The 22,688-nt window shown below is 34.7% G+C and overlaps 1 long non-coding RNA gene across 5 annotated transcripts in view; it reads right to left on the bottom strand.

Annotated features, from left to right (window-relative positions):
* The window catches only part of LOC118196379 (uncharacterized), a 224,116-nt gene that overhangs the window by 108,399 nt on the left and 93,029 nt on the right, over positions 1-22,688 (bottom strand). The window contains exon 1 of one of the 5 annotated variants that reach the window (XR_015038785.1): positions 606-880. The exons of the other annotated variants lie outside the window; for them this stretch is intronic. This is a non-coding gene — a long non-coding RNA (uncharacterized LOC118196379). Of the gene's footprint in view, positions 1-605; positions 881-22,688 lie in introns of those variants that run through there. 5 annotated transcript variants of the gene reach the window in all.

The following is a 22,688-nucleotide window of genomic DNA, read 5'->3' as shown; positions in this document are numbered from 1 at the left end:
CTATCGAATGACTCAAATTTAAAACTTGAGTTTCCACAAAAATCCTTGACTGGATCCTGAATCGGAATTAGAAGTTAATTTTCCAAAATTTCTGAAATGACATTTAATGTTCTTCTGCCCTTCATCCCCTTATACTTACGTTAAACTACGTTTTCAGCTTTAAAGTTTATTAAAACCAAGTATCGTTCGACGCTGAGAATGCTTTACATCCAACAGCATCAAATAAGCTCAAGATGTCCAGCAGTTGAAGATGCTTGAGTACAACAATGTAATTATTGCATCAAAGTTTAATTTGTTATGCAGCAAAAAAGAAGCATTTCATTAAAACATGATTTTTTCATTAATTTTTATATACCTGAAACAAATCTTTAAACTACTTCTTTTCATATGCATGTAAGATATAACAAAAGACGATAGCTTCTTTAAAAAAAATAATTGGCGACCTCAAAATTAACAATTCTAGATTTGGTGCTCTCCCCCTAAATTCACCTGTTCTCCCCGATTCGAGATCTTTCTATGTTACGTAAAGTTTTAATGCAGATACCTTCTGTTTAATCAAATTAATTGTAAACCAAAACTTTCTGTAACTAAAACTATCCACTCACCTTCTTCTTACTCTCAGTTTCAGCATTCTTTTTCGCTTACGCTTCCTTGCTGGCAAGACGCAGCTGTTCCACGCTGCTGCTTATTTGCCTAAGACGACGTCGTACTTTAAAATGGAACTTATTGCATTCAACTATAGTTAAGAAATATTTTGTCTACCAAAGAATGATTTGATATGCATAAAAAATTAAGATTGTGATTCTTCATGCTCCCAGTTGTGCTAAATGCGTCATCATGCCTTTCCACTCAACCCTACCTTCAGCCACTACGGTCTTATCAGTCATGACGCATAGTTTCACTGTTTTCATCTACGCATTTTAAAGTCATTACAATGTAAGAAAAATAAAGAATATGTAAAAGATTAAATTAGCAGCGTAAATTAATTTCCCTTCCCTTTTCTAAAAATAGTAACCTCTATTTGCACTGCGTCATTTTGAGACTAATCCATGTCATATGACTCTTACATAATTCTGATGATGTAAATGAAACTAAAACTCGAACAGCTAATAGTAATTTTATAGCAATATTAACTATCCAATCAAAATACACTGAGAACCAAAATTAACTCAGTCTGAATTAAGATTTCATTCTGAACATAACGCATTTGCTTTCCACGCTTTGGCCTAGCTAGACTGCAGTCTATCTGTTCCTTCTTTCTCACTGCAAATTTATATAAAATGTTTACTTTTTTGGAATAGCACATTTAATATGCCAATTTGATAGTGGCCTCAACATTTTTGCTGAAATAAAAAATGAAGATTTAATCTGCCTTCGCCTCCAATTTTCTATTCATTATGGATCAACACTTCTACGCCATCAAAATTCCTGCTGGTCTTTACTTCTGAGTTTGATTTTATCACATGCATATTATTTATCAAAGAAATAAACTATTTATGGGAATATACTTATTTTTATATTTAAAATGCGAGACGTAAATATTATATTTAATATGTGGGGTTAATTATATTATAGCTTATATTAATTTAGTGTTGACTGCGATTTATTAAAAAAGAAGGCAGTGATTTAATTTTCTTATGAAAACTATGCTATTATGATTTGCAAGAGTTAACTTTAAGGAATATAATAATGTACTGATATACATAGTTCGGTTTTATGTGTGTGTTTATACTTGTATATATATGTATTTTCGTTCTTCCGCTCTTAAATATCCGAATACCTTTGCATATAGGGACGCTCATTTATCTCTTTGCTTTCCAGGTGAAAAAATATCTGGGCACGGCTCTGGGTATACTTTACATTCACATACAAAGGACAGTTTTATATCTCCCGTCTACTGAGCCGGAACTGATTTACGAAATTTAATTTGCGTTTTTCATGCCTCAAAAAGCGCGACTTAGAATATATATTAGATTTACATATAGCATTGCTGTAACGTAGGTATTTTGACACAAAATTGGATTTTTTTTAAATAACAAACATTTTTTTTTCATACGTTCCGACCCCAATTATGCCAAAGTGCCAAGTTTTGTAAAAATTGCACGAATAGTTTTTAAAAACTTATCTCTCAAACTTTTAACGCCTCAGTGTTAATTAAATTTGGTATCTATTTATTAATATTTCTTTTTTTATTAAACTTACTTGATTCCTTCTTTCACAATTAAAAATTTAAGTTCAATCCAGATAAACTTCGCAGATATTTTGTAATCTATACTTTTTAGTAATTTTTTATAAATTTATCTCAGAAAGTTTTGAATTATAAACTATAAAATTTTTACCATCACCTTAAAGTAGATGTAGTTCTAGGTATACCTGAAAAAATTTGTTTTTTATTCAAAATTTCCTAAGTTATACGAGAATTTATAGGCCCACCAGCGGCCGAGCGGTAAAGACGCTGAACACTGGTAGTTCGGTCCGAGGTTCAAATCCCGCGAACGGGCTGGCTGCATGGGCGTTTTCGTGGTTTTCCCCATGTGTAACGTGTATACGAGCCAGTTTCCCTTAGAAAGTCCTCCACGAAGGCATCCCTCCTCTTAGGCAGATAGCCCTCGAGGCTTTGCCATAATCACACACACACACACACGAGAATTTATATATTGGTGGGTTTTGAAATTTCGCATATTTGATATAAACGATATGTGCGCAATGAAAGGGAAATGAAAATAGGTTACCGTAAAGTAAGAATTTCACCAATTTGTCAGGACTTGTATGTCTTTTAATTTGTTTCGGGAATATTGCGTGTCCTGAATAGGAACAAGATGCTTACTCAAGCTATGTTCAAATATGTGTGGAATGGACGACACAAGCAGGAAGGGTTAACTTTACCCTTTATTGTCCATGATATTACAGGTGCTCCTGCACTTCGGAATACAAACACGATAAAAAAAAACATAGTGCAAATAATCCAAGAAAACCTCTTGAGGCTTCACCCTATTAAGAGACCATTTCTCACATGGGTTTCAGCCCATGTAGACATCAGAGGAAATGAAGAAGCAGATGCAAAAGTAAAATTGACAGCCAATGACCCTAACAAAACTGAAATTCGAGAAATTCCACTTGTAACTAAAAATTAGAGTTAAATTCGAGTGCTTTACACAACTGACTAACGCTAAGACTGGCCTTTTAAATTATTACGTATGTAGTACGCAAACTGCTGAAACTACAATACGTTTTAAATAACAAGAGGACTTAACCCCGGCCTTAAAGGCAGACAGCAGTTAAATTAAAACTCGTGCGGAATACAGTGGCAAGGCGGCTCACTTTCCCTCTCTATCTAACTCTTAACAAAAAGCCATAACTTAAATACTTGGGCGTTAGCAAGTACAATTTGCATAAATAAGTTAACGCATTTAGTTCTGGCCGGAAGTGGAAAATAAGAGAAGATAGTAAAGTTTTAAAATAAAAATAAACGCTAGTAAAACTTAAGATCCTTACAAATTGAATTGTTCTTGCCGCAAACGGAGAAAAGTGCGCCAAGTTTAATTTTTGAATTACTTGGTAAGTTTCTCCCCAAATTTTAAATTTTACAAACTCTATTATCTAGGTATAATTTGAGTCATAGAAACAAAATATGGGAAAACATTGGCGTGTCATTTCAGAAAAATTCCATGTTAGAACCTATGTTAGAAAAATTCTGTATATAAATGTAATATATATCCCAAGTTACGCTTTCGAGACATGAAATACGCAAGTTAAATTTTATCAATCGGCCCAGTAGAATGAGCAATATAGAACTGTCTCCCACCTCCGTTGTTTGGGCAGATCGTACAAGTAGAACATTTTGGCACTTCAAAATCAGTTTCTTCCAGTCTCTTTTCCGTTTATGAGCCTAGATGTTTAGTAAACGGCGATTTTTCTGATGATTTTTTACAGTACATTTGTTTTGACTTTTGAACATCTGAACATACTAGGCAGCTGAATTTTATGAACCAGTGTGTTCATTGAAATTTCTTGCTCCGAGTAGGATGGAACATTGTTTGAAGCTCTTAGTTACACAGAAAAAATACACAGCATCTATCTAATTCCCTTTTCTTTGAGTCATATAATTAAAGTTTCATCTTTAATTTGATTTGCTCTATGAAATATGATCCTCAAGAGACAAAGAGAGAGAGAAAATTGGTTTCTTTACTTCAAATTAATTAAAGTCAAACCTGAAGTTACAGAGACCAAGCGTTTTTAAGTTACAGAGACCAAGCCTTACGAACTAAACTCATTTAGTTCACTCAAAAAATAACTATTACATTAATATCTCTCATCATTCGGAAGAGTTAAATTTTAATGTCTTCATAAAGCATTTCACTGCTCACAGCAACTGAAATTCTTCATAAAGAGTAAAATGACTTAATTCTGCTGATGATTTTCTTCGAATTCTATTGAAATAGCTACGTACTATATTTGAATTCATGTAGCTATGTTGAGAAAACTGGTGTGGCTCCATCACTTCAGCCAATCTCGAGCTGTATCGGGTTGGTTGTCACGTAGTGAGGAAAAATAGAAATAACAAAAATTGTTTACCAGAAACAGTAGGATGTGAAATCGAAAGTCGTACGACGTAGGCGATGATCGATGACATCGAAAGTTATGCATTGAATAATTATTGGTGATCGGTTACTGTCGCAGTACTGAATATTACAAAGGCGGGTAAAAATAAGCATCATGTACGTAATTAGTAAATGGAAAAGTTCGTCTCATTTGTGTCTGCCATCCGTACAATTTTGCAATCAAATGCCTGAGAAATTTAATTTTGTTCCTATGAAAAGGAATAAGCTCAGTTTACACAAACGGACTGCAAAAAACTGGATGGCTGAGCTCGGTGAACTGTGGTAGTTCTGCCCATGTTAAAGTCCTAGCGAACGAACTGGCTGCAAAAGAATTTTCATAGTTTTTCATATGCATAAAGTGAATACATGTGGGAAAAACCATGAAATATTTTAGTCTCCCTTATAAGATCCTCCGTGTAGGCTCTTGGGTAGATAGCCCTGGCGTGCTTTGCCATAATTTAAATAATCCAATCCAATATAGAGACCTGGAAAAGCGCTTTAATATTTTTCCGAAGTTTCTAATTTTCATGTAGTATTTTCTAAATTTCTAATATAATTTTAAAACAAATTTAACAATTTTGTGAAGGTCAAGAAGAACATAAAATAGAAAAACGTTAAAGTATGTTTGGAATATGAAATATGTGTTCATTGTTAGTCATATCAAATTGTTTGCATATGAAGGACCTTAAATAAACGGAATTCAATAGCTATTGTTATATTCATTTGCATTTTTTTCTGAGAACAATTCTGCAATTCATCAGAGAGAACGTATTTATTTATCATGTACTGTTGCTTATGTATGATTGTCAGTTTAAAGCTTATTATTACGTACTAAATTATGAAGAGAGGAATTTTTATCATTTGAACTGGTTTTAAGGTCTCTAACAAAATATCGACATTAAATAGTTAATTTTAACGTTGTAAATATAGCGAGTGTATTTACAGTTGAAAAAAAACGGAATTTAATGTATATTACTATGATTTAGTGTATAAAAAATTTGTTATAAAGATAGCTCTTTAGCAACAAAATGTTCAAAGTTCTCAAATACATAACCTCTAAATTTAAATAGATGCCAGTTGCACAACACATATGAAGCATTAAAAAAATGCTCTTAATAATTACCGAAGCTCCTAAGATTCCATCAGTCAAAATCTCAAAATGCACAAACTAGTTAAACAGTTTAACAGCTGTTTCAGAATTTTAAATAAGACTCTTCCATCAGTAGCCAGCAGAATAAACAATAGAGGCCCTTTGTAAAACAGCTGTTTCGTTTTTATGCAGCTGATTTCTGTTTCTTTTTTTACGTGTGCGTGTGTGACACTACGCGTACCCTAAAACTTGAAATCAATTAAAACTTCTCATCGGAATACAATATCTTTAATAAACTATTTCGCATAAACTTTAAATCGCACATATGCCCGAGAGGATTCTCTAAACATTTTCAAGAAAAATTAAAATTTACTTTCTATTCATTCTTATTAAAAACATACTGCTCTCTAATGAAGATGAATTTTCTAAATAACATAAGAAGATAGAGTTTTACTTCAGAAGTTTTAATAAGAGTCATTGAAAACAAAGTATTTTGATTTTGAATTCATTATTCCGATGAAAACAATATATACTTTTTAATAAATGTAATAATAAATATAAGTATTTTAAACACAAGGGCTTCTGCTTAAGGAGAGGGATGCCTTCGTGGAGTATTTTCTAAGAAAAACTGACTCTAATTCTCGTTACAGTTGGCGAAAATCAACTGTGGAGCTAACCCGCTCATCTGGCATCGAACCCGGCTTGAACACGCAGAATTCAGGAATCTTAAACACTCGGCCACTACCGTAACTGGCTTAGAATCCTATTTATCCTATTTTATCATTTAAAATCATTAAAGTTTTAAACTAGAACGTTAAAATGGTAAATCCATACTTTTAATTCGGCATTTTAAATTAAACAAGAACGAGAATTCTATAAATATGAACTTAAAACTCCAAATAAATTTGATGATTCTATACATCTCATACTTTATGCGTTAAAGGGCATAAAACACTTTAGAGAAGTCGAAAGGATTATCTAACTTTAGAAAATTATTATTAAGAATTTTACTTTTCAGTCTGACACGAAGTGAGACTGAGATGTCGTGATCCTGTACAATGCAAAACGTTTCGTTTTGGAACCTTTGTATTCATACAAAAAGTATTCATCACATTATAAAAGCCTTCATGGAACTGCGAATAATATTTACTTCTTAGAATAAAAAATAAATTAGTACTTTTGACTGTTCTATTCTTTATTTCAACTCATACATATTTTTTCCATCACAACTCAGAAAGTAGCAGATGAATTATAAACATTAGCACTGAAGTTTTGTGTCATAAAATATAAGGTCCACTGGAAAGTTCTGTTCGATAATGTTATTTCAAATTTAAGTATGCATGTATGTGTTCATTTGAGACATATCATGGCTTCCTCTCTTTATCACTGTACTTAAATTAACTGAAACAAAAGTGTCTCACGTCATTTTTAAGCGAAACGTGTAAACATGGCTGTCGATAAAGTTCATTTACGGTACTGCCTTTTGTACGAATTCCAACAATAAAGAAATGCTACAGAAGCGTGTCGAAACTTAGTGAAAGTTTTTCGTGGAGATGCAGTTTCGGTTAGAAATATGCAGAAGATGGCTAGAAAATTTTGAAGCAAATTATTTCGACCTTAATTATAAGCCACCCCCAAGGCAGCCATCTTTGATCGATGACGATATTGTCAAGACCATGATAGAGCAAGCTCCTTTTTTGATAACATCGGAGACTCCGATGAAGCTCAGCTCAGCTCAACAAGCCAATTAGAGCAATACTCGAAAACTAGAGTCGGTTTGTAAATATTCCAGATGGAGAGCTCGTGAGTTAAGTGAAAAAAATGCATGGTCGAGCCGTCATATGCACATCTCTGCTTATTAAGAACAAAAAGGATCCTTTCTTGGACCGGATGGTAACTGGTCATGAAACGCGGATTACCTACGAAACTATCTTTAGGAAAAGAGTATACTGGGAGATCGGACAACCTGCTCCTTCCCCTCTAAACATGAATAAGATAATGCTGTGTATATGGTTGGCTGTCTAAAGAGAAATACATTATGAACTTCTGAACTCAATGAAAAGCTCATTGCGGAGAGATGCTCTCAGCAAATGAAAGATTTAAACAAAACATTCAAAGATAAGAGACTGGCAATGTTAAATAGGAAACACCCTCATGATAATGCTAGACCGCATGCTGCTTCAACAACTCATCAGAAAATCGCAGAGCTAGGTTGGGATGTTCTGACTCATCAGCTATACTCTGTAGATCAAGACCCTCCGATTGTCACTTGTTTCTCTCCTTGCAAAACTTTTTGAACATAAAAATTCAAAACTGAAGCAGAAGTCAGCCGAACACTACTTGGCTTCTTTGGCTCTAAGGACAAGACATTTTCCAAAACTGGAATTTACAAACTACCTTCACGCTGGCCAGAGGTCATAAGTAACGACGGAAATTACATTGTAAAAGAAATATTATTAAAGGTAAGAGAAGTTTATTATATTCTTCCCCTTCCCAAACGGATAGAGTTTTCCGGTAGACCTTATATATTATGACAAACTCTTTAATGGGTTCTTAAATCTCTTGAATGACAATCAATGAAAAGCTACTCAAACTGCTCATTTAAAGATATTTTTATTCACAGTACAGCTTCTGTCAAGACCGTAATGTATTTATTCCGAATTTATTTTCGATATAGAATCATACTTCAGAAAAGAATTGCGTTAAATAATTGGACGGCTTAAAATGATTTTGTTTAATGAAAGACTATAATTCTAAATGGTTTTAAAGCCACATCAGCAAAAATTCTATTCTGAAAGCACTGATATAGTTTAATATGTTGTTGGAATTTTAATCTTGAAATGACATACGTATTGCAATATATACTTTGATTAAACTACATAATGCATTCCCTAATGATGTGAATCGATAAACATGTTTCAAAGAACTGCTACAATCCAGCTCCGCTACAAAGAACCCCCGGATATAATGAACGAATCTTTTCTTACCATCTAGATTCCTATATTCTTAATGTTATTTTATACTGTTGTAACAAACTTCCAGACCTATGAAAATCGGATTTGATGAACTATATAGATATTTTTGATTGACAATTTTTTGTATTTTTCTTATTTTCTCCTGAATTTCTACAAGTTTTAAAGAAAAAATTAGTAAAACATTAGTAGCTCTTAAAATTATCCAAGGATTAGGATGTTAGATTCACATTCTATGTTCCATATATAAAGAACATCTTTACATTGCTTTTCTTTTATGTTCAACCCCACTTTTCTCTGTGTTCTAAATAAAGTGTGAAACGAGTGTGACACACAGTATGAGAGAACGAGGACATAGTAAGCAAATCTTAGAATACCATAATGGCGTTCTTTGTATATAGTGTATGTGACCATTAAATCAAAGAACGTAAGTGGGTTCATTAATTCCATTTAAATTCTTTGACTGTTTTGTTAGGGACTGTCTGTGTTTACGTTTTTTAGGGAAGAAATGAATTTTTTTTAATCCTTAAGTTTTTTTTTTTTTTTTTTTTTTTTAAGCATATAAATTCTATCTAAGTTATGTCCTCCCAATGGGTTTTTACATTCTTTAGGTCTTTTAATAGACATTGAATACGCTATATAAAAGTTACTGGCAAAAGGTAAATTCGACAATATTTTTTGTTATTCGTTTTCATGCAAATACAAAAACTTTATTTTTATATTCTTGTGAGATAATCTGCTTTTCTTATTGAATCGGTTATAGCGAACAAAACTTCCGGTCCCTTGAGGTTCGTTATAGGGGGACTTGAGCTATGTATTTTATGGATAGATTGTACCTATTTCCAAAGCCATTTAGCTATTTCTTAGCTTGAGACAAAAAGTTAAATGAGCGCTTTTATATAAAACGTAAAATTTGTATTTTTTATTTTATAAATTTTATGGCGCATATTAGGATTAGATGTTTTAATATCACTCATTGGATTTAAAATTTGCGCACCAAGAAGTACTTGTCAGGTCATAAAGGAACTTAACATAAAAGTACGCGTCAGGCAGGCAAATGATCAGGAATACAAGGCGACTGCGCCCTACATAATGTCACCAGAGAGCGTAGAATCTCATACTAGGTACTTTTTTTGGTAAGGTACTTTTTGTCTGTATTTAATCTGTTTCAGAAAGACGCTCTCTCGCTAGGGGCGTCGCAACAGGGACATCGAAGTAAATAGAGTACAACTCCAGTTATCCGAACTCCGACTATCCGAATGAATTTTGCGAATAAATAGGTCATGAACCTCTGCTGTTTCGATATTCATAAACGGGTTCATGAGCATCTGAGGGACTTTCATGGACAAAATATCCTGAAACCGCTCAAAGTCGTTGTGCAAAAACTAATTGACAACGTTGACAGTAAATATATGGTTTATCGAACGGGATTCACTACTCTTATGCAGATCAGACAAAATTGGAAACTGACTCAACTCGTTGCGACTGAAATTCTGCTTCCACAAAGTTTTTTTTTAAAATTATTTTTTTATGAAGGCAGAAATAACAAATTTTGTTGGGATCAAATTGAGCTCTTCACCTTGAAGCTGCAAATTAATTCCAATGAATTTTGCGAATAAATAGGTCATGTAAGCAATATTAGTCTTAAATTCTAGCAATTTTCCTTCAGAGCTACATTTTTCTCTTCGAGAACTCAAGTACAGAGTCAAAAAGATTCCAGAACCTATTGAGGCAGGTGCCTTTGGAAAGCCAGCGAACCTCGGTGTGTAAAAGCAAGCGACTGAATTCTTCATCGTTGTCATTATAACAGCTGCCTGAATAATCGATCGTCAGAGCATTATACGTCGATACTGGAATGTACTGGACTTCATTCATAGCTTTGGCTAGATCATGTATTCCTAAACTCTTGATGAAATTTACGAAAATTTACAGGTTTTATGTGACCTGTTTAGTATCGTAGAACATCTTTGAAATGTACTATGTAGATGTCGTGAGGCTGCATGCGCTTCGTTCGTGGCAATTGTATCCTGACACTGCCTTGGTCTTTCTTTGATCGGCGGCTAGGAGAAGTATTGATAACTTTTAAAACTGCCTGTAGGATTGTGCGCAGTTGGCGCAGGCAGGAAATTCAGTTCTGTCTATTTTTGCAGTCCACACACAGAGTCCTTGTCCACACACAGAGTAGCTCATACCTACACGCTGCCTGAGTATGGTAGAAATATGGTCTCTGCAAGGGCCCTCCTTGTCAGCGGTAAGTCTCCAGTTTGACATTAACCCAAAGCAAGTATACGATGTTAAACGTGTTCCTAGAACTATCATTTTTGGAAGCATTATGAGAAGCAGTGTTTTATCACCTCTGCTGCTCTGAAGTTTGGTTTTCTCCCCTCCGAGTCTGCTGAGTTGCTCGACTTTTAATAAAGAGAAGCTGAGTTCAGATAAGGCTATCTGTATGTCTGCGACTTCTGTAGTGCTAACACTCTTGTGTCAAGAAGGCAGTTATTCGTATGTTCGTCAGGGCATCTGGTACCATAACAGTGAATTTATCACTACTTTTCATGTTGCCTTTAGGCCCACCAGCGGCCGAGCGGTAACGTCGCTGAACACTGGTAGTTCGGTCCGAGGTTCGAATCCCACAAACGGGCTGGCTGCATGGGTGTTTTCGTGGTTTTCCCCATGTGTAACGTGTATACGAGCCAGTTTCCCTTAAAATGTCCTCCACGAAGGCATCCCTCCCTTAAGGCAGATAGCCCGCGATTGCTTTGCCGTAATCTAATAAACCAAACCAAACCATGTTACCTTTAAAGTGCCAGCGTCAGAAAACAATTTTTCTATTTGCTTCCACGTGAAGTTATCATCTTGGATCATTATTGGAGGGACACTGGAATTTCTCTTTGAGTATAATAAACCTGTTAAATATGTGGCAGGATCCTCTGTTGATTTTGCATGAATAATGCCCATGTTCTCTGCGGCAATTGGGCAAGTTGGATGTCGATTGAGAAGGTGTTGTTTCATTAGCAACTGTGATCAGAATGTTGATTGAAAGCAAGAAGAGTCTGCAAATTTACAAATCCATCTTCTGTCATGTGATCCTCTGGCTATTTTTCCGGGGCGATATCCATCTGTTCGGTGAATTTGCAATTTTGAGTGGATGTACTCTCACTGACTTTGAAAGCTTTGGAAACTTTAACTTTTTACCTTTAGCTTCTTTTTGGGATTTATTAACTAGAACTTCAGGAGTGACGTTTTCTAACTGGATGTCATTGCATGGTTTGATATAAAAATGATAAACTCCTGCGTCAGGCTTCTTGGGCATTTATTATTGGATCGCATTGTTTCAGCATGGCTGTGCATGAAGATGGCGATTTTAGTTGCATTTTCACATCAGATTCGGGAAGTGGTAATAATAGCTGCGAGAATTCAGCATGATTCGTTGGGTTGATTCGTTTCAAAAAGGAAGGGCTAGTAAGTAGACTTGTTAGAAATTATAGAACGCTGTCAGCTAAATTCAGAAATCTCTTCATTCTAATGAGTATATCCAGTTCAGAAGATTCTTTTACTGTCAGATACTTTAATTTTTCTTCTTTTATTTCCTTCTTTTGTGATTAACCTCCGCAGCGATTCATCTAAAATCCAGGTTCAAATTCAGAGAATTTCAGAAGCAGACGGTAAAATTATCAGCACCTATTTTACGTTGCAGGTAAGACAGTTTTAACTGAATAATAATGAGATATTTAATCGGATTATTATTCATCAATGCGTATTTCTTGCATTTTCCCTGAGAACTTCAGAATTAAATAAGACTTTTACATAATTATAGCTTTTAGTTTATCTAATTTTTTTTTTTAACATTTTGTAAAGTCATGTTATATGCAAAACATACGCTTTCTAAATTTAAAAAATGACGTCATATCATTTCGTAATTGGTAATTGTTTGTCTACCTGTCTTTATGTTCGATACAGAAATTCTAATTTCTGTCTGCTGCTGAAGAGGTTCAAAATATTTTGAGTAAAAAGTTTCTTTCTTCTTAGTTAAAAAAAATCATACTTATAATCAATACTTCAAAATCATACTTATGCGTAATGACTTAAGAGACTAATTTATTCATAGGACTGGTAAATCGGTTGTTGTTAAATTAAAGAGTATTTTTACACAATAAAAGTTAGTTGTAGCACAGTATTTATACAGCTAGGTAAATTCATTAATTTATATTGAAATAATTTTTAGTACTTACGTATTATCTAGTCGATCGGGAAACTAATACTTAGAAGCTAATTATGGATAAGCGTTACGTAACAACACGCTCGTAATATCTCCGCAACTGATTCTCGATGAGCCACGTTTTGTGCTTATGAACAAGGGTGTAAATGAACTGTTATTGCTGTATTTTTTCCCATGCATTTTGAGAAAACAAAAGTTAATATCCGGGAATCGTCTTCTACAGAAAAGCAAGCTGTGAATAATTTTCAAAGTTATGGGATCCTAATATAGAAAATGTGCGTATTAATGGACACCATATAGTCAGCTGAATGTTGTAGACAAAATACTAACAGATTTGGAATAATTCCCTGCGGAAAATTTGTATTCCTAGCTTCTGCTAAAATCGGAGGATTAGTTTGTACTTCTAGACAGAGCTTGCTGTAAAATCGGAGGACTTAACAAAATAGTAGAAATCGATAAAAATATTTTCAGAGCGCAAAAACGAAGAGGATTGAATAATGATTGTTTATTAAATAAAGAGGCATCAGTTCCTTTAGTATTTCGCAGGAATGATTGGCTCAACTTTGACGGGATCTCCACTCATTTTTATGGTCCGATGGTAGCCAAATTTCTCGGTCGACGGGATAATTCGTAAATACATAATAGCTGTTTATTATGATTTCTTTCCTTTTGTAGTTAAGTTCTTATATTTTATAGTTTAGGTGCTCCTGTTCATTGTTGCCTTGAGGTAAGTGTACCACTCTGCCACACTTGTTCCGGACCTGACTATGACTATTAACCTTCATAGTTGCGTTTAACCGTCGTTGAACCAACCATACTTAAACAAGTTTGAAATTGTATCTGAAGAGCCATATCTTCATTCTTCTTCCAAAACACTTTTTAAATTATCTTTAGTCATATTTTATGCATTTATATACCTGCTTCGAGCATGTATTATAAAACTTCAATGGCACTGACATGAGGATAATGGGTGTGTTGGTGTATTTAATTATGGCAAAGCACACGAGGGCTATCTGCCTAAGGGGAAGGATGCCTTCGTGGAGGACTTTCTAAGGGAAACTGGCTCGTATGCACGTTACACATTGGGAAAATCACGAAAACGCCCATGCAGCCAGCCCGTTCGCGTGATTCGAACCTCGGACTGAAATACCAGTGTTCAGCGACTTTACCGCTGGGCCGCTGGTGGGCCTGCGGATAATGGGCGGGAATATGTAATTGCTATTCACAGTGGTTAGAAGCCATATTTTCGCATTTTACGCCATATAAATCTGTTTTGAAGGAATATTAAATTATTGTTAGGACCAATTTAATAGGATATTCTTGAGCATTTTCTCGTATACATTTAAATAAATTATATGGCGTTAAGGATATAGGGTTGTTCCACTTCTTAATTAGTTTAACTTGGTCCCCACTGAGACTGTCATGGTGACGTTTCGCCCCGTTTATGGAAATAGCAACTCAGTCAGATAACATAGAACGCGAATCAAAATTTAAAGTAAAATTAATGCTACAGATTCATATTGCAGCTAGCAAAAATGCTAATGTCGGTTAGTGTAAGTCTCAGAGCTGGGCAAGGAGATATCACAGCGGTCAGCGTTGCTACCAGATTCCTTTGACTAACTTTTAAGAGCTCAATTTTTATATACACGTATCTCATTTATACTCTAGGCTAACGAAACGTAGAAGTGATGTTACAGTTCAAAATCATACGATAATGAGTTAAAGAAACTAAATACTTTATCAGGAATGTTAAGCCCCTATAAAATCTTCAGCAAATATCACTTATAAAACTTTAAGCAAAGAATTTTCATCCTCTATTGCCAAAATTGCAATAAAGGCTTTTGATTATCATATTTCTGGCTTATATTGACTCTTTTTCTATCTACATACCCATCTGTTTTCAGTTATCTATCTTACAACATTTTTTGCAAGGAATGTAAGTAAGAAATGCTAAATTGTTTGTGAAGATGTTCAAAACAAGTTCAAACCGTAAATAGTATTACAATAAACATAAACTATTTTTCCCCGTATAAAGATAAGAAAGTTCTAAACTGAAAACCGAAACGCAGAGTAAGCAGAAAGTTTTGATTTCCCCCGTTCCCTTCTCTCAGCAGTCTCATTATGAAAACCCTGATAGCGCATATTATCAGCTTTCTCGTAGACGCGAAAATTCGGTTTATACCAGTATGAAGGAAAGTTATATGTATCAGGAACAAATACTACTGGTGCATGTTCTTTTGAACAATATTGGTTTGTTCCTGTTACGACAGATGAAAACTAAACCGGTAAACAATGTTTACCAAAGAACTCGATATCATTTTCCTTCTATTGGTATAATAATTGGCGCAACTTAAAGCTAACAGAAGTGATCTTTTTAATCAAAACTGAGGATTTTATTCAGGACGCAAATTATGGAGGAATTTACAGCTAGTACATGCTTTTCTGTATTATATGCATGTGATCAGTTATTGCGATTATGGAATGAGAATCTACAGGGTTAGTCAGAAAACTATAGCTATACGTTAAAAGTAAATACAGTGTGTGAGTTACTGTGTATTATAGACTACAATACAATGTACAATGCTTTTCTGCCTACAATAAAAACAATGTAAAATGTACAATTTTTGTCTACAGTACAACAGTTTAATAATTCTGTCTACAAAATGCAAAGATGAAACTTAATTTTTGTTGGCCATTTCAGACTAGATTCATGAGCCCTAACTTATATCATTATCCATGATGACGCTGGATATGCAGCAGGAAATTACAGTTGCAGTGCGGACTATAGCCGAATGAATTGTGACTTTGTGAGAGGCAACAGATGTCATTTTTTTAACCCTGTAAGGGATTTTTTACATTCAAAACTGATACATGGGGCAGTTAGCTATTCCATTCCATTACAAAAAAAGGATGTACCATAACTTAGATATCAAACTTCTTAGAACGCCCACACAAGTGAAAAGAGTACCTTATGAGACTGGAAGATTTAAACTATTAGAAATAATAAATGCAGTTAAAATTAGAATAAATATATTATTGGAGTTTTCCCATAAGTTAATTATTGTTACCTTCAGCTGTGGGACAATGGAGAAAATTACTCTTACAAGGGTAATAATCAGATTAGTTTGTTTGTTTAACTGATTACGGAAAAGCATTTCCTAAAGATGGGGTCCTCCAGCAGCCAAACGGTAAAGCCGCTGAACAGTGGTAGTTCAGGCCATGGTTCCAATCCCGGCGAATGGGCTGGCTGCATAGGAACTTTCGTTGTTCTCCCCATGGATTACGTGGATATGAGCCAGTTTCCTTTAAAATATCTTCCATGATGCTTCCATTTTCTTAGGCTTATAACCCTTGAGTGCTTTGCCATGATCAAATTAACCAAACCAAACCAACCTAAAGAATGGAATGCATTCTTAAAGGACTTTCTAAGGCAAACTGTCTTGTAATCCACGTTCTATGTAGGGAAAGCTACTCAAAGGCCCACGCAGCCAGCCCGTTTGCACGCATTTGAATCTGGGTTTAATTACTACTCTTGAGCACGTCGTTCGGGACATAATAATGTCATCTCACGATGCGATCAAAAGTGTAGCCATATTTCAAACTCATCTTATACATAAATACATTCCTCCATCTCTTAAAGATATCATTACAGAAAATATAACGAATAAATTACTATAAATTTCCATCGTTCGTCATTTAGTTAGTTTGTTTAATTCAATACGCCAAAGGAACGAGGGCAGTCCAGACGGGATAGTGCTTAGTGACTCTGATTGCCGCACCGAAGAGCCCAGATTCAAATCCTGGAGAAGACATGGATGTTTGCAAACGTATAGTGTCTTTGCGGTATGGGGGCATTCTAAATATATGATGAGCCTTACGAGTCCTCTCGAGCATCACAGTCCTACCACCAAATCACACGAGAAGAGGGAGAGGTGGTAGACCCTTGGACCCCTTCCCCTCCCGAAATGCTTTCCCTCAAAATAGGAATGGAAGTAGAAGTCCAACCTGCTTGAAGCTCTGGCAAAAATTCTTCCATGAAATATGGACTCGATAACAAACAAGGAAACAATATATGATGTCTTGGTAGCTGAGACAGCCGATATTCAGCAACTTGGAGTTTAAAAGTCTGCCAGTTTTCTATAGGTTTTCAGTGTCAGCATTTCCTTCGACGAAAAAAATCAAAGATAGGTTTAGATGTTTTCTTATTTTAAAATTAAGAAGTCTTTCTGATTCCAAGCCGAATGTAACTTGTTATCTTTTTTTTCCGTATATTCCTATTCGAGGTATCAATGGCATGCTGCAATTTGAACTTTATCAAAGAAACTTTCCTCTCAATATTTGCAATATTAGAAAGAGAAACATTTGCATTAATATCAGCCTGTTGCGTTTTAACCTGGCATAATTTTGCACTGGATAGATTCCAGATAAACTGAACGACCCTGGAAGGTGATCCGAGTTTAATTCGTCGACTACCTTCAAGGTGGATATGTACAGTGAGTCCCAAAATTGAGGGTACACTCCATTCTACAAAAGAATTCATGTTTAGAATGAAAACAAAAACTGTAAGATAAAGACAGTCACCAAAACCTTTAGACGAGGATGTAGAAAGATATCTAATCTTAATATTTATTCATAAATAGACATAAAAAATGCATGAAATACAGAAACAAAATGTACAACCGAAATCGTCAAAAATCTGAGCTCACAAAATTGAGGGTACATGTAATTGTTTTATTACATAAATTATAAAAAACTACACATTACTATTTTGTAGCATACCCAGTGGCTTTGATGACAGCTTCCAGCCGCCGGGACATCGAATCGACAAGATTTTTCGTAATTTCCGTTGAAATGTTTTCCCACTTCACTTTTAGTACATGCTTCAAATGTTCTTTACTTGTGATCTGATGTTTTCGGACCTCTTTTTCAAGGTGGGACCACAAATTTTCGATCACGTTCAAATCAGGAGGTTGAGGGGGGGGTGTTCAGCTTATTTTGGCAGTGATACAGCAGCCATTCTTTGACAGTATTTGCTGTATGCTTTGGATCATTATCTTGTTGAAATGTGAATTTTGATCCTAGTCCCAATTAAGTAGCACTGTCCTTCAAATTATTTTTCAATATAATAAGATAACCCATTTTATCCATTATTCCATCAATAAACACTAGCTTTCCAACTCCCGATGATGCCGTATAGCTCCAAACCATTACTAACCCACCTCCATGCTTCACAGTTGGAATTGTGTTTCTTGGATCTAAAGCTGAATTTTTCTTGCACCACACCATACGATGACCGTCACTGCCAAAAACATTAAATTTACTCTCATCGCTGAAAAAAAACTTCATTCCAGAACTCTTTAGGCTTTAGAATGTGCTCTTTAGCAAATTTTAATTTCTTAGCTCTATTTATTTTACTAATGAAGGGCTTTTTGGGAGCTTTTCTGCCATTATAACCAGCCCTTCTGAGGATTCTGCGCACTGTTTCTGCAGAAACAGATTTACCCACAGTTTCCGAAGTACTTGCAGCAATTTTTGGAGCACTTATTGTAGGATCAATCCTTACCTTGTGTACAATTCTCCTCTCAGCTGCTGAACTGAGAATTTTCTTCCTGCCTCTTTCTGCTTGGTTTTCCAGCGTACCATCCTTTCTAAATTTTTGAATTATTCTTCTAATACAATTTACACTTCATCCAAGTATTTCTCCTATTTTTCTCAAAGATTTTCCTTGATTAGACAAATTAACGGCCAGTTTTCTTTCCTCAATCGTCGTTTCTTTCCTATTCTCCATATTTGTCACATAGAAAGGTAGTAAGCTCAAATTTGTAATATTTGGATACTAAAAGGTTGTATTTTTGTATAAATCTTAGGTATAAATTATTTTTAAAATTTTACTGGTAGTTTTACACAGTCATTTAAGAAGTGTACTCTCAATTTTGTGACTTTCAGAAGTTGAAGATTTTCGTTTAAGTAATATAATATTTTACAATATTTTTTTAAACGGAGTTTTATAACTTATTTTTTGTGTAGTTAAGAAGAAAAATGTATATTTTTTAATGAGACAAAAACTAGGAAAACTTGCATAATAATTTCTATTCTCAATAGCCTACAAATTAAGTTAGCATTAAGTGTACCCTCAATTTTGGGACTCACTGTACGTCGGAATTTCTTGCCGAGAGGATAATAAAAAATTAAGGGTTTTGATAAAATTTATATCTGGTGCGTTGCGAAAGTATTATAATTTTTATACTACTTAAGCTTGCAAAGTTTAATAAATCCCGTCCATTACTGTTGATAATACGAGAGTTCTATTCATAATTCTTCGCATTTAGTAGTAGTAGCGCCCAGTAGTGCCTCAGCAGTTATAAATCATGCAAGTTCTAAGTTTTTAGGATAATAAAACAATGAAATCTAAATTCATGTTTTTTTATATATTTTTCACCAAAAATTGAACTATCAGATCAATGGTATTTTACGCAAAGCCTCGTAAATGTAAAATTTTATGTACTCATTTTAGAACATTAGCATTACATTAACCAACTATATAGGAAATCACACAGGTATTAAGTACTTGAAATATCAGCAGATGACCCTGGTATGCTTTGCCATAATTAATTAACCAACCAATTCTGACTGAAGGTAAAAAAACTGATTCATTCTCTAGGTATTTAACATATGCCTTTCTCATAGCAGGGCCATAAATCTTGTCACACTGCAACGCTTTAAGGGTTCCGATTAAAGTCGAAGGTCAAGAACTGGTCTACCTCCATTTTCAAGAGACATTCAGGTCATGCGTTCTACTTTGATTTTATTTGCCCTGAAATGCCGTTTTACAAACAGCCTGTGTCGTCAGTCTGTTGGGTTCAAATCCTCTTTTTCTATGTAACTAGTTAATTAATTTCGGTTCGTTATGAAAGAGTAAGTTTCAGTATCAAACGAATCAGGGCCTTCATTTTCTGTAAGATCTTTTGTTTAATAGAAAACTTCACTTATGATGCGAAATGATGTCTAATAATAAACCCGTCTGTTTTTCTAAAGAGGATTCCTACAGTGATATTTTTCAAGAGCGACGTGTATTGATGGCTTGCATGTATGATTTTATCCGGCGATTATTGCCCATCAATTTAGTCATATTTGAAACCTAATTTATCTGCTAAATGCGAAATTTTAATTATTAAAAGTGGGTATAGAAAATTAAGTATTAGGTTAAATGTAAATTTACATCGAATATAGAATTTTTATGTTCATAAGTTTATATTTTGAATTCAAACTGTGCATACTTGGGCGCTTGACATAAGGTAATATTTTTTGCGAAATATGCAGTTTGGATCTTTTTCTATTACAGGCAAACACACGTTAAACAATTTTTTTTTACAGCAAGATATAATATGCTCTAATTTAATGGTCGGCTGTTGATCACTATTACTTAGATATATTGTATTTATATATCACAAGCTGATCACTATTACTTAAATATATTGTATTTATATATCGTAGAAGTGTTCTTGCTTTTAAAATACTTGTTGTAAATAAAAAGCATACTTCAGTTTGTTTCATTCTTTTTTTAATTGAAATATTTAAACTAGAGATAAACCACCTTTCTTACGTTTAAATATTTTACCACAATCGAAATGGGCTGATGAAGAAAGTAGGTTTCCCCCCCCCCCTCCCTCAAAGTATCAAGTTGGCTCATTGTCTTTCTAGAGAAAATTACTTAGTGAATGTCGTTCTGTAACGGAACAGATTCGCATTTTCTCTAGGTTCAAGATATACACAGGTGATTAACTGAATGAATGCAGAGTATGCCCAGAGATAGTTTCTGGTTACACCTCTGCGGATAACAAGGGTTATATTTTGTGCACTGGAACAGATGCATATTTGGAAATTGGGATAAGCCAAGAATATAGCCCCTTTTGTAATCATCAATGAATGCCTGGTTACGGACAAAGAAGCTACTGATGTTCAATGGTTTTAATCATTCGCTTATTCGGGAGCACACTCGAATCATAGAAAGAAGAAATTTTTTAGTTAGTTATGCAGTAAGTGGTTTCAAAGGGAAATAATTCGATCTGTCTTGGGTAAATTTTATTAAATGAAACGTGAACGTGCTCTTAAAAAAGTAATGAATTTCAGGAAGTAAAGGAACAGATTACTAATTGTAATTGGTCTGCTTAGGTAAGGTACAAAGAGAAAAAAATGTTATCCGAGAACTTTTGATTGGTCTTTCTCTGTTGCGCTAATCATTCAAATCCATTATACATAATTAATTACATGGTCTTAAAAGGCTGTGAACAGTTTTATGAATCCATTTCATCAACAACATTAGACCATTATACATGGTAAATATCTAGGATTCCTTTCCATCTATTTAAGTCGTTTATATATACATTCAACAACATTAATCCTAACACCTTTGAGTAAGTACATACATCTTCATCTTGGAATATGCCCAACTATTAAAGCAGCATATCTCGTGTTGGTTCACGACTTGATCCAGAAGCATATCACAAGCTGATCCAGTTGCGAAGTGGAAGGGGCATTTTAGAATTTAAAAATCTAGAAAACGTATCTCTTCTTTGGATTTTCAGAATCTTGTGGATTCAAAGCTTGACGGTTTCAAAATCTGACAATAATTATACAGTCCGACAAAAGTTCTACAAATTTTATGATTTAATAAGTTCAGGGTGAAACTGTAGAGGTATTAGGTATCTATCGGAACAGGAAACAAGGAAATTCAGCAGTGCCCTCGCTGGGACTCCTCAAACTTCGGACCTCCTGATTACTAGCCAGACGTGTTTCCAATTGCATCACGAAGGCACGTGGAAGAGGAGGAAAACGTTCTTTACATTCTCCCCACTTAAAGGGTGATGGGGGAGACCGGGACCCAGTCGCCAGATCCAGATGGCGAGGAATTACCATCCACTATATTTTAGTTCAGAAGCCCACTTGTAGAGTGATTGAGTGTTTATCGAAATAGAAAAGAAAAAACTCGAAACGGTGCTAAAAACAATGCCCTCTGTGGAATTCGTATTCCGGATCTCTCGGTTGCTAGATGGAAGTGCTACCAAACTGCACTATGAAGGAACGCGGCAAGGAAAGAGAAAAATTCCTTACAATCAAGTGTGATAGTGTGTGATTTTTTTACTGAAGAAAAGGAATAATGTATTCATTTTTAAATGTGTTAAACCATTTTTTGGTTGAAGTTAGAAAAAAAACCTATGTAAACAATTACTGTTTATTTTCTCCTAATATCTTTGGGCGCTTAATCTCGTATTATCTTCACTTGCTATACAACGTATGTCAGTGTAAGGTGTGTAACTTTCTGGGAAGGGCAGGCTGATTGAAGAACGAATTGGAATCATATAGATATGCAACGTAGTAAATGCTATCGTCATGCAATAGTGCGGAGAGAACTGCAGAAATGAAAGAACAGCATGTAAGTGATGCAAAATGTGCAGAGGTCACAGATGATTTTCGAAATTGTGCCCATGCCCGACATGGAATCACAAACTTTCTGGAAGAATGCAGGAGTATTTCGGCTGGCCGAGGCAGCATGTAACCAGATCTTCAGCACTGTCCACGGGTGGCTTTGTGCACTGGAACTTTCAAATGATTCCAGAAAGAATAATTAAGACAGAATTAGATATTAAATTAAACATTTTAAATAAACAAATGCAGAGATAGGAATTAAAAACTGACGACACAGGAATCTTTTGTATTAATTTCAACCTATAAAGGGAAGTGTTAGTATTTATTGCATAATCTTTTATGTTGTGCGACTATAACATGTAGCCTCCAAGTATCATGGC

This window comes from Stegodyphus dumicola, chromosome X1 (assembly GCF_044657685.1).
Source record: "Stegodyphus dumicola isolate Sdum_Otavi_A_Nest chromosome X1, ASM4465768v1".
In the NCBI taxonomy this organism is placed as follows: domain Eukaryota; kingdom Metazoa; phylum Arthropoda; class Arachnida; order Araneae; family Eresidae; genus Stegodyphus; species Stegodyphus dumicola.
This window is presented reverse-complemented; position numbering and strand designations above follow the sequence as displayed.